Source organism: Homalodisca vitripennis, unplaced genomic scaffold (genome assembly GCF_021130785.1).
Source record: "Homalodisca vitripennis isolate AUS2020 unplaced genomic scaffold, UT_GWSS_2.1 ScUCBcl_313;HRSCAF=2038, whole genome shotgun sequence".
Classification (NCBI taxonomy): domain Eukaryota; kingdom Metazoa; phylum Arthropoda; class Insecta; order Hemiptera; family Cicadellidae; genus Homalodisca; species Homalodisca vitripennis.
Window position 1 is genome coordinate 591,343 of NW_025776583.1, and position 12,184 is coordinate 603,526.

The following is a 12,184-nucleotide window of genomic DNA, read 5'->3' on the forward strand; positions in this document are numbered from 1 at the left end:
CTCCATAACCAAAATCAGGTTACAGTTAATTTTTCATGCTGTTAACATGTTTTAGGTTCAGTAGATCTTTCTATTAGTGTGTTCTGTTATTATTAAGGTAAGTTTAAGGTCATTTGTGAGTGTATGAAACCACCTATTTACTTCCTTATTGGCTATTTATAAAATTATCAGGAAATGGGTGAAAAGGCGGACCCTAGGAAATGTGCTGTGGACAAGGTTTTTTTGGAAGAACAACATTAACACAAACTGAAATAGCACACAGACTAAATATTTCACAGAAGTCAGTTAGCAGGATCAAGAAAACACTTGATATCAGTGGTATTTATAAATCCAGCTGTATCGGAAAATGTGGCCGGAAGAAAGCGTTAAGTTCAAGGATGGCCAGAAAGTTGAAAAACATGACACTAGTCAATAGAAAAATGACCAGCAAGGTTCTTAGTGAACGGTTAAGAGATTATGGCACAAATGCTTCGCCCAGGACCATCAGAAGAACCTTGAATGAACAAGGTCTTCGCGCTTGCAGGCCTAGAAAAAACAAAAAATAAAACCGGCAATGGCTAAGAAGAGATTGGAATGGGTCAAAAGGATTCAGTTCTCTACTGAATCCTGAGGGTACTGTACCTTGTTCCAATCATCATCAGTGAACTGAATGCCTTTGGCCCATTCCAATCTATTCTTAGCCATTGCCGGTGTTATTTTTTGTTTTTTGTAGGCCTGCATGATCGAAGACCTTGTCCATTCAAGGTTCTTCTGATGGTCCTGGGCGAAACATTTGTGCCATAATCTCTTAACTGGTCACTAAGAACCTTGCTGGCCATTTTTCTATTGACTAGTGTCATGTTTTTCAACTTTCTGGCCATCCTTGGACTTAACGCTTTCTTCCGGCCACATTTTCCGATACGGCTGGATTTATAAATACCATTGATATCAAGTGTTTTCTTGATCCTACTAACTGACTTCTGTGAAATATTTAGTCTGTGTGCTATTTTAGTTTGTGTGTAATGTTGTTCTTCCAAAAGAACCTTGGCCACAGCACATTTCCTTGATGAAAGGTCCTCTTTTTACCCATTTCCTGATAATTTTATAAATAGCCAATAAGGAAGTAAATAGGTGGTTTCATACACTCACAAATGACCTTAAACTTACTTTAATAATAACAGAACACACTAATAAAAAGATCTACTGAACCTAAAACATGTTAACCACATGAAAAATTAACTGTAACCTGATTTTGGTTATGGAGCTGGTAGATTTGTAAAGGCAGATGATAAACAAAACAGGCAGTGTTGCCACCTGCCAACAGAAAATTACCAAATTTTCTGCTAATACTATTCTAAAGTAACACACGAATGAGGGTATATACTTTAACATATACCAACATGAAATTAAAAATGTTTTTAGTAAAAATTGAGAAGAAAAAACAAAAAAATGTGCTTTAGTCTAATAATTTGGCCAGCACTGTATATAAAATTGAAAACCATATAAATTACTAACAATAATATAAATTAAAACCTAATAATAATATTTATGATGAAACATAATTTTTTACAAAGTATTAGGACTCCAAGAAGCTGCATCAAATTGAGGACACATAGCCAGTATTGAAAAGTGTGACCTTGCTGATAAGAGTTTGGTAGTTGACCTTGAAGATTAGGAATACACATCTGCATAGATGACAAGTACAAAACCGGTCCAAGACATAACCAGTTTGAAGCTGTCTTCATGCCCCAACAGAATTATGGACGTCCATCTGTGATCTTGACATTAGTATAAGCTTTGTTTACTCTGTCCAAATCCTGTGTCTGTGGAGATCCTTATTGCATCACAGTTCTCATCCCTCCTCAAAACAATTTTGGAATTCATCGCCCACAAACTTGATCTCCTCTCGCTGTTTCAATATTCTAGCCACAAAAGAAGTTTTTTTAAATATGGTGTTAAATGACCATTTATAAACACTTTTCTTTCTGGTGTTGTTGGAACCAATATAGTCGATGTAACCCTTCCCTTTTTAGCCTTTTTTAAGAAGACATCTAATTTTGAATTTAATATAAAGTGAAATTGTAAATAGTAAAGTAACTTACCTTGGTTGATGCTTTATTTGGCACATTAATATTGATAATAGTGTGGTGATGTCCTTTTGACAAGACCACATTGTCATGAATCTTAAGTTGTCTCGATAAATGGCTAATACTGTCATGATTTTGTTTTAGGCGAGTTCAACCGTCTCTAATTTTAACTTCAAGTATCTGATTTCAACTTCTAGTCTTTGATTTTAACTTTGAGACTCTGATTCAACTTCGAAATGCTTCCAGCACTCATGTTTTAGACTTCTAGTTTACTAATTTTCACTCTTTCCGACTACAGCTGCAATGTCGAGCCAAGATGCTGACAGCCGCAAATATGAGTTGACATCAACGTGAAGGGAATTCAATTTTAAAGTTTTAAATAATCAAGTTCGTATGCAAAATTCCCGTAAAACATAGGAACCATTAGGCCCATCCCCATGATATCATTCAGTTCTTTATCACTCTATTTGGCAGCAATGTGGCAATACATTATTTTATTTTTAACATCTAGAAGTGGTGCTTTTATGTTTATTTACCAAAATTAAACATATAAGTAAACTTTGCAAATCAAGTATTCATTACTACGACCTCAGTGGTATGCAACCCCATGTGTTTCGTCCATTCGGTACAATAGTGCATTTTAGTATATACCGGCAATGTTTTTAAAACATCATAGGTTACTTTAGTCATATTATCTAAAGCAAATATTAACATTTTTATAAAATAATATACTTTTAATTCTCAAAATAAAGTTTAGGAGCAGACAAACCACGTATTGAACGAAAATTAACTAATTGTAATCCATTTATATCCCAAGTAGTTCATCAATCTAAGGAACAGAATGAATGGAAGGTTTCTAGGTGAGAGGAATAGCGAACTAAGGAGGGGGAAGCATGAGAAGAGGGTAATGCAGGGTTTATCAACATTTACAGGTAAATATTACAAGAAATTTGTGTGAGTAGTATAGGTCTACTAATTATGATTGAGGGCAATTTACAGAGTTTATCTCGACATTCACCAATTTTTCATAATTTGGCCACAGTTTCTTCCTACATGGTGAAGTTTATTCATCGTTTACCTTTCCACTGGTATTTCAGTCTTGTTCGCCATTATGTAACTTATTTGCACATCTCACCGATTTTTTTTTTTTTTTTTTTTCTAAATGGTTACATTTTGTTGCATGAATCATTTCAAGACATGGGAGAGGTCCACATTTTGTTTAATATACCATTTTCTGTTGTCTAATGTTGTGAGTTCACCTATTATTGTATCAGAATGTGATTTTAAATTCATGTATACTGTACTCAAAGTATGGTGGCCATTGCCCCTGGCTTCTTGGTATATTATGGTTGTGTATGTTTGAAACATTTTTTCTCTCACAAGCACTCGTGATCAGACCTTGAAATATTTATATTTTATTGATCGGTACTATTCTGAAGATATTTTTCATACAAGTACCACAGCCCCGTTGGTGGCTGGACTCATTACTACCAACTTGTTTCTCTACTTAAGTCCCTTTTACAAAATACTTAAAAGTTGAATAGTAGTTTTCAACCATTACAACTTTTTTTTTATTTACTTTTGAAGCATGTTAATTTTTAAATAACAACAAATATTGTGAAATTGCCAAGATAAACACTTACTGTAATATTTTTGGCTGTTATTTGAATTGCAACATAATGATCTTTTGGATAAAATTATATTTGTACGTTTCTCATAGGTTAAAGTAGAATTCACTATCTTGATGAATTTTCCCTCTGTTCTAGAATACTGTTTCTTGTTTATATTTTTCCTCAATTTCATTTAATCCTCTAAGTATCACGTACCACATATGCGGCACATTAACTTACCGTGAACCGGGACTACTTTTATAGCGATGATATAGAAGACTGTTGTAACCTTTTCATCTGCTAGTATTGTATTAGGCTGATTGATTGGATCAATGATAGTTTCTAAATATTTTATGATTGCTATATTCCTTGTTCACAGTTTGTGATGTGAAGTGTTTCAAATCAGTTTAAAATGTATAGTTCAAGTTCATGTGTTTGCCTCATCACATTTGTTTGAATCACCTCCTTATTTCAGAACTTCAAACTTTTAAACATTCTGTAAAGTAATTTTGATAGTAACTCATTTCTTATTATATTTGTAGTTTTATTGTAAAAATACATTTTCTTAAATTTAGTATAGGCTATTATTTAAAACTCATTAACATACTATGTACTTTATAGACTGTTTTAAGAATCTCATGAGTTGGATTAAACCTACAATAAAAAATGTAGACTTTGGTTTATGCAAAACATTGAACCCTTTCTAGTTTTAAATAACTACAAAATATTGGTGTGTTTTAGGAATTTTAGTTATATTGGGTAAAAAAAGTTGAAAAATTATAAATCTTTTTTGGTAGTACCATTTTTTTATATGATAAATTATTATTATGTACAATATATTTAATGTTTTCAATCAAACAATTAATGTGCGTAATTTTAATGAACACAATTAAAAGACAATTAAATACGCCTACCTTAACAAATTTAGGTTTTATGAGTTACTTATATAAAGTAAAGTTATAAAAATACTGAAATTTTACTGACAATGTTCACCAGTACCCACAGATTAACATATGGCCTGAAGGGCCAGTTCTGGATGGCAAATTTTGGGTAGAAAGTTCATAAAAAATAAAGTAAAAATATACATTACAAAAGAAAGTAATGAAATTTATTTCAATGAAACTTTTTAAGATAGCGAATTATCCAATGCAGGCTCTCCTAATATTATTGCTATTGCTATTAAAATAGACTCCTGCTGCTGTTTAGTAATTATCCTTCTAGTGGCTACTGTACATAGTACAATATATTTCGTCACACCACAGAAGAATCATGAATCGGCATAACACTCTCAACTGACTGATGTGCAGTCTACAAGAAAACTATTGGGATCATATGATGTAAAAATAAACTTTTGTATTCTTGATAATCAATATACTTTCTTCCTAAAGCAATGCATATATAACATGTTAAAGTAGATAGATATTAATAAGGTGTAATGTGTTAGAACACTGGCTATTTCATTTCTAATGATATGTTTTATGTTGCTCATACAATAAAAATAATCCTTAGTAGGTTGTTTTAATATTGTGTATTATTAATATATGGGAGCAGCTACATTGTTAAAATTGAATTTTGTTTCATCCTTATGCATTTTGATTTTATTCATCTTTGATATAAGGTTTAATTGGAGAGGATTAATGTTAGATTTATTTTTAATAAATAGTGAATCATCAATTTTAATTAAACTATTGCTAAGTGTTATCGAAACCTATCACTCAAGATCTTGGACAAGTTTCATTTCTGTCTATATGCACGATTGAGAACAAATTGACCTATAAACTTGAAATTTTGTAAAAAGCTTCATTTCATATAACTAAATGAGGTCGATGATAGTGCACTGTCACTCAATAGGATTTGGCTGAGTGTTAGAGCGAACATCTTTACGTTGATTTTATCAGTAATAATGTTGGCAACAAGATAATTACAGAATAAATAAAATTGTAACAAACAGTACAGTCACATGACATTTTAAGAATAGTCCTGCAGACTAATTAGATTAGATTACACTTGCAGTCTAATGAAATGAGTTATATAGATGTACAATCTGTTTTCAGCAAAAATTGTTACGCGAATGTGATGTGGCAAATTTCTACCTTGTTAAAAAAAAGAATTGATTTTTTGATTATGAAAAAAACCATTTATGGAACATAGTTTCTAATGATCATATGGACAGCAGCAGCAATGCATTGTTTAAGCACAATGGTACAATGTCATCTACGTTTTTCATTATCATGTAGCTTAAAAGAAATGAGTGATACCATTGACTTCAAGGTGATGGAATAAATTTGTGATTGGGAAAATATTTATTATTTTGTTCTTTTCGATTCAATACCCTTAAACCCTTTCTAGTGGCAACATCTGTATAGTACGGACATCAGCAGTTTTCCTAGAAATGTCGACATTTATACAGTACGGACACTCAGTTTTATTGAGATTACATGTTGCATGGTTAGCCAAAATGCTTCATACTTAGATGTTGCGATGTTCGATAGTCTCGTTTACAATCGATGGATCCGTGGCCTTGAATAACAGAGCTAAGGTGATTTGGTGTAGCATCAGTGCAGATATCTGCTTGTTTACATTGTGTATAATTGTTACCTATTTCAGAATATTGAATATGCAGAAAACACCACTCACTAGCACCATAAAACAAAAAAAAAAACAGTATCTATATATCTAAATAACTACACAATTAAATCTAACTAATCAGGAAACAACTACGTTGAGATGCCAAAGAAGCACTATAGCTAACAGAGCTAAAATATCAAAGAAAAACCGATCAATAATCTTCTCCCTGATGGTAGAAGCTGTGGCCAAAATGAAGATTTAGGAAAAGTACCAAAAAGCTCTTAAATAATATTCAAATACAATATTGGTATACCTAATCTTTCTGCTCATTTTCTCCTCTGATACCTACCACCACTCCTTAGTTTCTTATCCTTCCCTACCCAGAAACCCCAATTCCTCTTGGTCCCTAAGATTGATGAACTAATTGATATATAACCTAAAATTAAAACACTTTAATAATTACTATGCGATATATGGTTTGTGACTACCTAAAAAGTCATTCTAAAAATGAAATAATTGTTTTAAGACATTGTTAAAAGTAGGTTATTAGTAGATTATTTTAGGTAATCTGGCTAAAGTAAACACTATCCAAAATTATATAAAAATTTTATATGTAAAATGAAAATTGGACTAAACTGTGCAAATCTGAACCAGTGATGAAATAAAACAGAGAACTTACTGTACCTTAACTTTTAAGAAAGATATGATTACCAATTGTTTGTTTATAACTCATAAATATATATAAAATCTCATAGTAATCTCAACTTAGCCACTAGAATTTTGTACCTACTATTTTAGATGGCACATAAGTTAATGTTTTTTAATAACTTTTGTAAAGCAAATATAGTTTGGGGTAAATGTGAAATTAATGTGCAGAGTGGCAAAATACAAGTTTTACATTATTAACCAATTGCTATTGTACTCCTGAATAAAATCAATATAATATTTCAAAGGGTGAAAATGACAAATAAAAAGTTATAAAATATTAAAAGTGCACTCGTGTGGAGCAATATTTCCTTGTTTTATATCAATGCTAGATGTCACATGCTATTGTAACCATGACCCAACCTCATATTGATTGCTGCTAATGTCAGACCTTTATGCTTCTTTGGTTATATAAAATAACAATAATGCAATAATTAAGGAAATCAGACTCACATAAAAGAGGTTTTTGTTAATTTAGACCTTATGAGCATAAAAGTTCAATTAGGCCTAAACACAATTGCCTCCACCCTTCTGTACATCCCTGCGCTGATGACGACTGACGAAATATATCTCTTGAGGTGTATACCTCTATCACTAAAAGATAAAATTCTAAAAGGTCAGATCACAAATCCCTCTGGCCATTACCGCTACCTAAAAAAATTTGACAAAGCCACAAATATTGTAAATTTGTCTAACCATAACTTCCTAACTTGCAAGAAAAGTAGTTCCATTATTAATATTCTAAAATTCATTTTTTGTCATTTTCATCCCCTAAAAACTTTGTTTCTTTGTATTTTTCAGGAGATAATAATGTGAATCTTATTACCAGTGTAGATAAAAGTAAATTTGAAAATATGGCACACAAATTTAACAAAACTCTCTACAAACGAACAATTAGTGTAAAAAGCAAACGCGAAACTAACGTAACCATAACTTCCTGATTTTGTATGTACATACAATCTACTTAAAAATCCTGTATTTTCTGAATTTAAAAATAACACAGATTACCTAATATTTTAACTGCTCACTTAATCCATACTCAAAAATGTAAAGGCTGCACAGTATAATAAGTGGTCACCACCACAGTCGAATCATGATTATCAATCAGAAATATCAAAAGAATCGAATATAACATTGACCTATAGATATTCATAGTTAATCATCGCCAGCTGTTTTAATTTTATTTACGTACTGAGTAGGCTAGTGACGTTGGCAAGAACAATGGCGATGAACGAGCAATTGTATAAATATTATTATATATTTCAAAAAGTATTATTATAGATTGAACAATGTTTTAAATGGTTTTACCTTGCACCTTTAAATCCAAAATGTCCAGTTTGTAGTGAGGAGATGAAAACTAGAATTAAGGGTGGAAATCAAACTGTGTTTTGCTGCAATAAAAGTCAGAACGAACACAACATTGTAAAAAATACACTTGAGAAGACTTTTTGAACATTCTAAATTTGTTATTATGAATATATTAAAAAACATGTACTATTTAAGTTGGAACCAAACTTTTACTTTTTGATGAATGAATGTAGTTTTGATAGTGTCGTAACCTGCAGAAATACCATTTCAGATTGGTTAAAGTAATTGTAAGAACTAAGCTGCTCAAATATAGTTTAAATGAAGTATAGTTATTTTAAATAATCTGAAACAAATACATTTCATTTACATATAAAAATATAGCTTCACTATAATACAATTTTTAAAACCTAAAAACGTAACTCAGTTCGACATTATTGCTACAAATTAATTTAAAGTGAAATTATGTGTTTTGTATTTGACTAATGGCGGCAAGTACAATGACGATGTACATATATTCTTTGTGTCACAAGGAGTCAGATATGTTAATCCTTGAAAATTTAAGATTTTTTCAAAAGTTGATAAATTAATTTTTAAACCGACAGAACTTTATTGTTATTTTAAATACCTATTACGTAATTTGGTTCATCGTTTTGTTTTCAGTATTTTTAGATAATAAAGAACATGGAGGATTCGATTATGGTGCAGTCCATGTAAACAACTTTCAATAATAATTGACGGTATTAGAATGAGCCACTGTAGAATAATGGACGCTATTGTTATCAATCCACAAGGCAGTGAAGACTACTGCATGGGGCGGGTTGGTGCTGTTCAGAACACTCAGATAAGCTATTGATTAGCCCGCTTTGATCACCGAGGGTTTTTCAGATTAATACTTTCCCAAACTCTAATTGTGTGCCAAATCGTCCCAATGTGATCTGTCAAGGAAGTTCGATGATCTGAGATCTCCAGTGGGCCCGCACTTCTGGCAAAAAAAAAATTAAACAAACATCCTTTGAGATAGTGCCTAAATTCAAGCTCAGATCACGTAGCATGATTCTATTACCGACAGTGGAACGGCTGGTAACATGCTACTACAGGTTACTGGAACATAATACATGACCACATTATGATGGTATAGGTTATAGAGAAACAGTATTTTCCATCTCTAGGTCCCATTACTTAAATACCATACACATGATTTAACTTTATTTGAATTAATTTGGAACAATATCGCCGATTCGATTCTCATGAATATTGATGTTTCAATAATTATTGATGATATAATTGTCTCATGGTGGCCATTTATTACACAGCAGCTTTTTTAACGCAAATAAACGGATATCCTTAATTTGGCCCACGGGTCTGCCTGCCCCCTTCATTTCATTTGTTATAATATGTAAATGATCTAGTATCGACGTGTTTCATATACCACTGGAAAGGTACAGTGTTGCCTGATTTTCATTATTTTTCTACGACAGCTGTGTAATTTTAGAGTGACGTTGCTATTTTCGTCTTGGCAGAAAAAATAGGTTCACCTACTTTTTTGATTTTGCAAGTGTTTTATAACAAAATATTACTAAACCTATATATACAGGGTGTAAATTAAGTCCTGATATGCCTAGATATATTCCAAACGGATTGAGATATCAATGTAAAATCTTCACCAAATCTATTAAAATACTTTTTTGGACTTTTTGAAGAATAAAAATATTCGCCCTTTCCAAAGGGGGTATACAGCAGGTCATTTTAAATTTTCAACTTGGAAGCCCTATCTTAACACGTTGACCGCCATAAGGACCACCGATGGTCCTCGCCTTGTTTTCATCTGAGGCCAAGGCAAAAACACCTGTATCGACAAAATTTCAGCATCGATTTTTTTGGTTTCAATAGGTCATACTCGGTCTACTGACTACTCGAGAATATGAATTTTTGTGATATCCCGATTATTATTCATAATATGAGTGAGGGCCACAGGTGGTCCTCATGGCATGGGAAAGGTATCTTCTGTTAAATATCTAAAACAGGCTTTGAAATAAAACATATGATTGATTCCTTCTTCATTTATACCTAACCTCAATCGTTGTGTATTTGCTGCAGAACATACCAGTGTTCATTTAGCGTGCTTATCATTGATTTGTATACATGTTATTAGTGTTTTATAATAGATTTGTATATAAAAATGAATGTAAATAATTGTAAATAAATTTAAATATTTGTTACTGAGTGTAAATAAATATGAGTGAACCACGAAAGTGTGACGACAACGATTTGGGAGAATTCGTTGAAGATGTACTTGATGGACCTGTAAGTGATCGTATATGTGCACAAGATCCTTTCAATAGTGAATCAGATGCCTCATCCATATCAGACATATTATTTGGAGGTTATGATTCAGATGCCGACCCTGAATACATACCTTCATATGAAGAAAATAGTGATGAACAAGGAGATGATCGACAGCCTCGAAATAATAATCAGGTAAACCAAAATGTCGCACAAAACCTCTTAGGCCTAACTTGGGGACCTACTAATGAATTTGATCTCAATTCCTTTCAATATAATCCTGTGCCAATATTGTCACAGGAAGTGATAGATAAAATTAAAGATTCTAAGCCAATTGATATTTGGCAGTTGTTTGTCGACGACAATTTATTCACTTTTATAGCTGATCAAACCAATATTTATGCACAGCAGTGCATACAAAGTAAAGAACTTTCATACCAATCACGTTTGAAAAACTGGTCGCCTACAAACGAAAACGAAAGTTTTTTGGCATAAGTATGTGGATGGGTTTGGTGAAACAGCCTTCTATTGAAAAGTACTGGAGTAGTAGTACATTGTATAAGAATGAAATAGTAAAGGTAATGTCAAGGAACAGATTTTAACTGTTATTGAGTATGCTCTACTTTGCTGACAATAGCACTTCAGACTTGTCAAATAAGCTGTACAAAGTACAACCCATACAGTAGTCGATATATTACTAGATAAGTTTGAGTCTACATTGACTCCTCAAAAAACTGTCTGTATTGATGAAAGTCTTATTCCTTTTCGAGGAAGAGTTGGATTTCGACAGTATATACCGAACAAAACACGCATTTGGTTGGAACTCTTAGGAGGAAACGGAAAGGAACTCCAGCCGAAGTTGGAAAAAACTCAAAAAAGGGGAAGTTATTGCTCAACAAAGTAATACAAATGTAGTTGTCCTCAAGTGGCGTGACAAAAGAGAGGTAATGATGATATCAAAAATAGACACAGAAGAGACAGTTGATGTTCCTCAGAGAGGAGGACCTAAGAAAAAGCCTAAATGTGTAGCAGACTACAATAGAGTTAAATCCTTTATTGACATGTCTGACCAGTTAAGCTCATACTCAAGCCCTTTGTGCAGAAGTGTAAAATGGCACAAAAAACTAGTATTTGAGCTACTACTTAATACAGCAGTTGTTAATGCACTTGTTGTCAATAACACTGTCAATGAAAAAATGCAGATAACCAATTTTTGAGAGGAGTTAGCATTATCTTTGATTTCTTCTACAGATGAGGATATATTACCTTTACCTGAGGTAATAAGAACACCCAAGCATAAGTTACAGGAAGTTGAGGGACCAAAAAGTTCTTCACGGAGACGTTGTTCTACTTGCTATAAGAATTTGTCCAAAGAACATGGTCGTCTTCACGCCCAGAAATTTGTTAAAAAAGTTATGACGAAGTGTACTGTATGTAAGGCCTTTTACTGTTTACCATGTTTTAATCTGGCACACAAGAATCCATTCATGTCTTAAGCCATTTAAATTTTGTCACTATAACCAATGTTAACCTTTCTATAAAGCCTTGTAAACCTTTTGTAACTTTCTTCTCATAAATATGAAATAAATTAGTTTTACTCATGAATTATATTTATTTATATATACTGTGTAATTACCTAATATT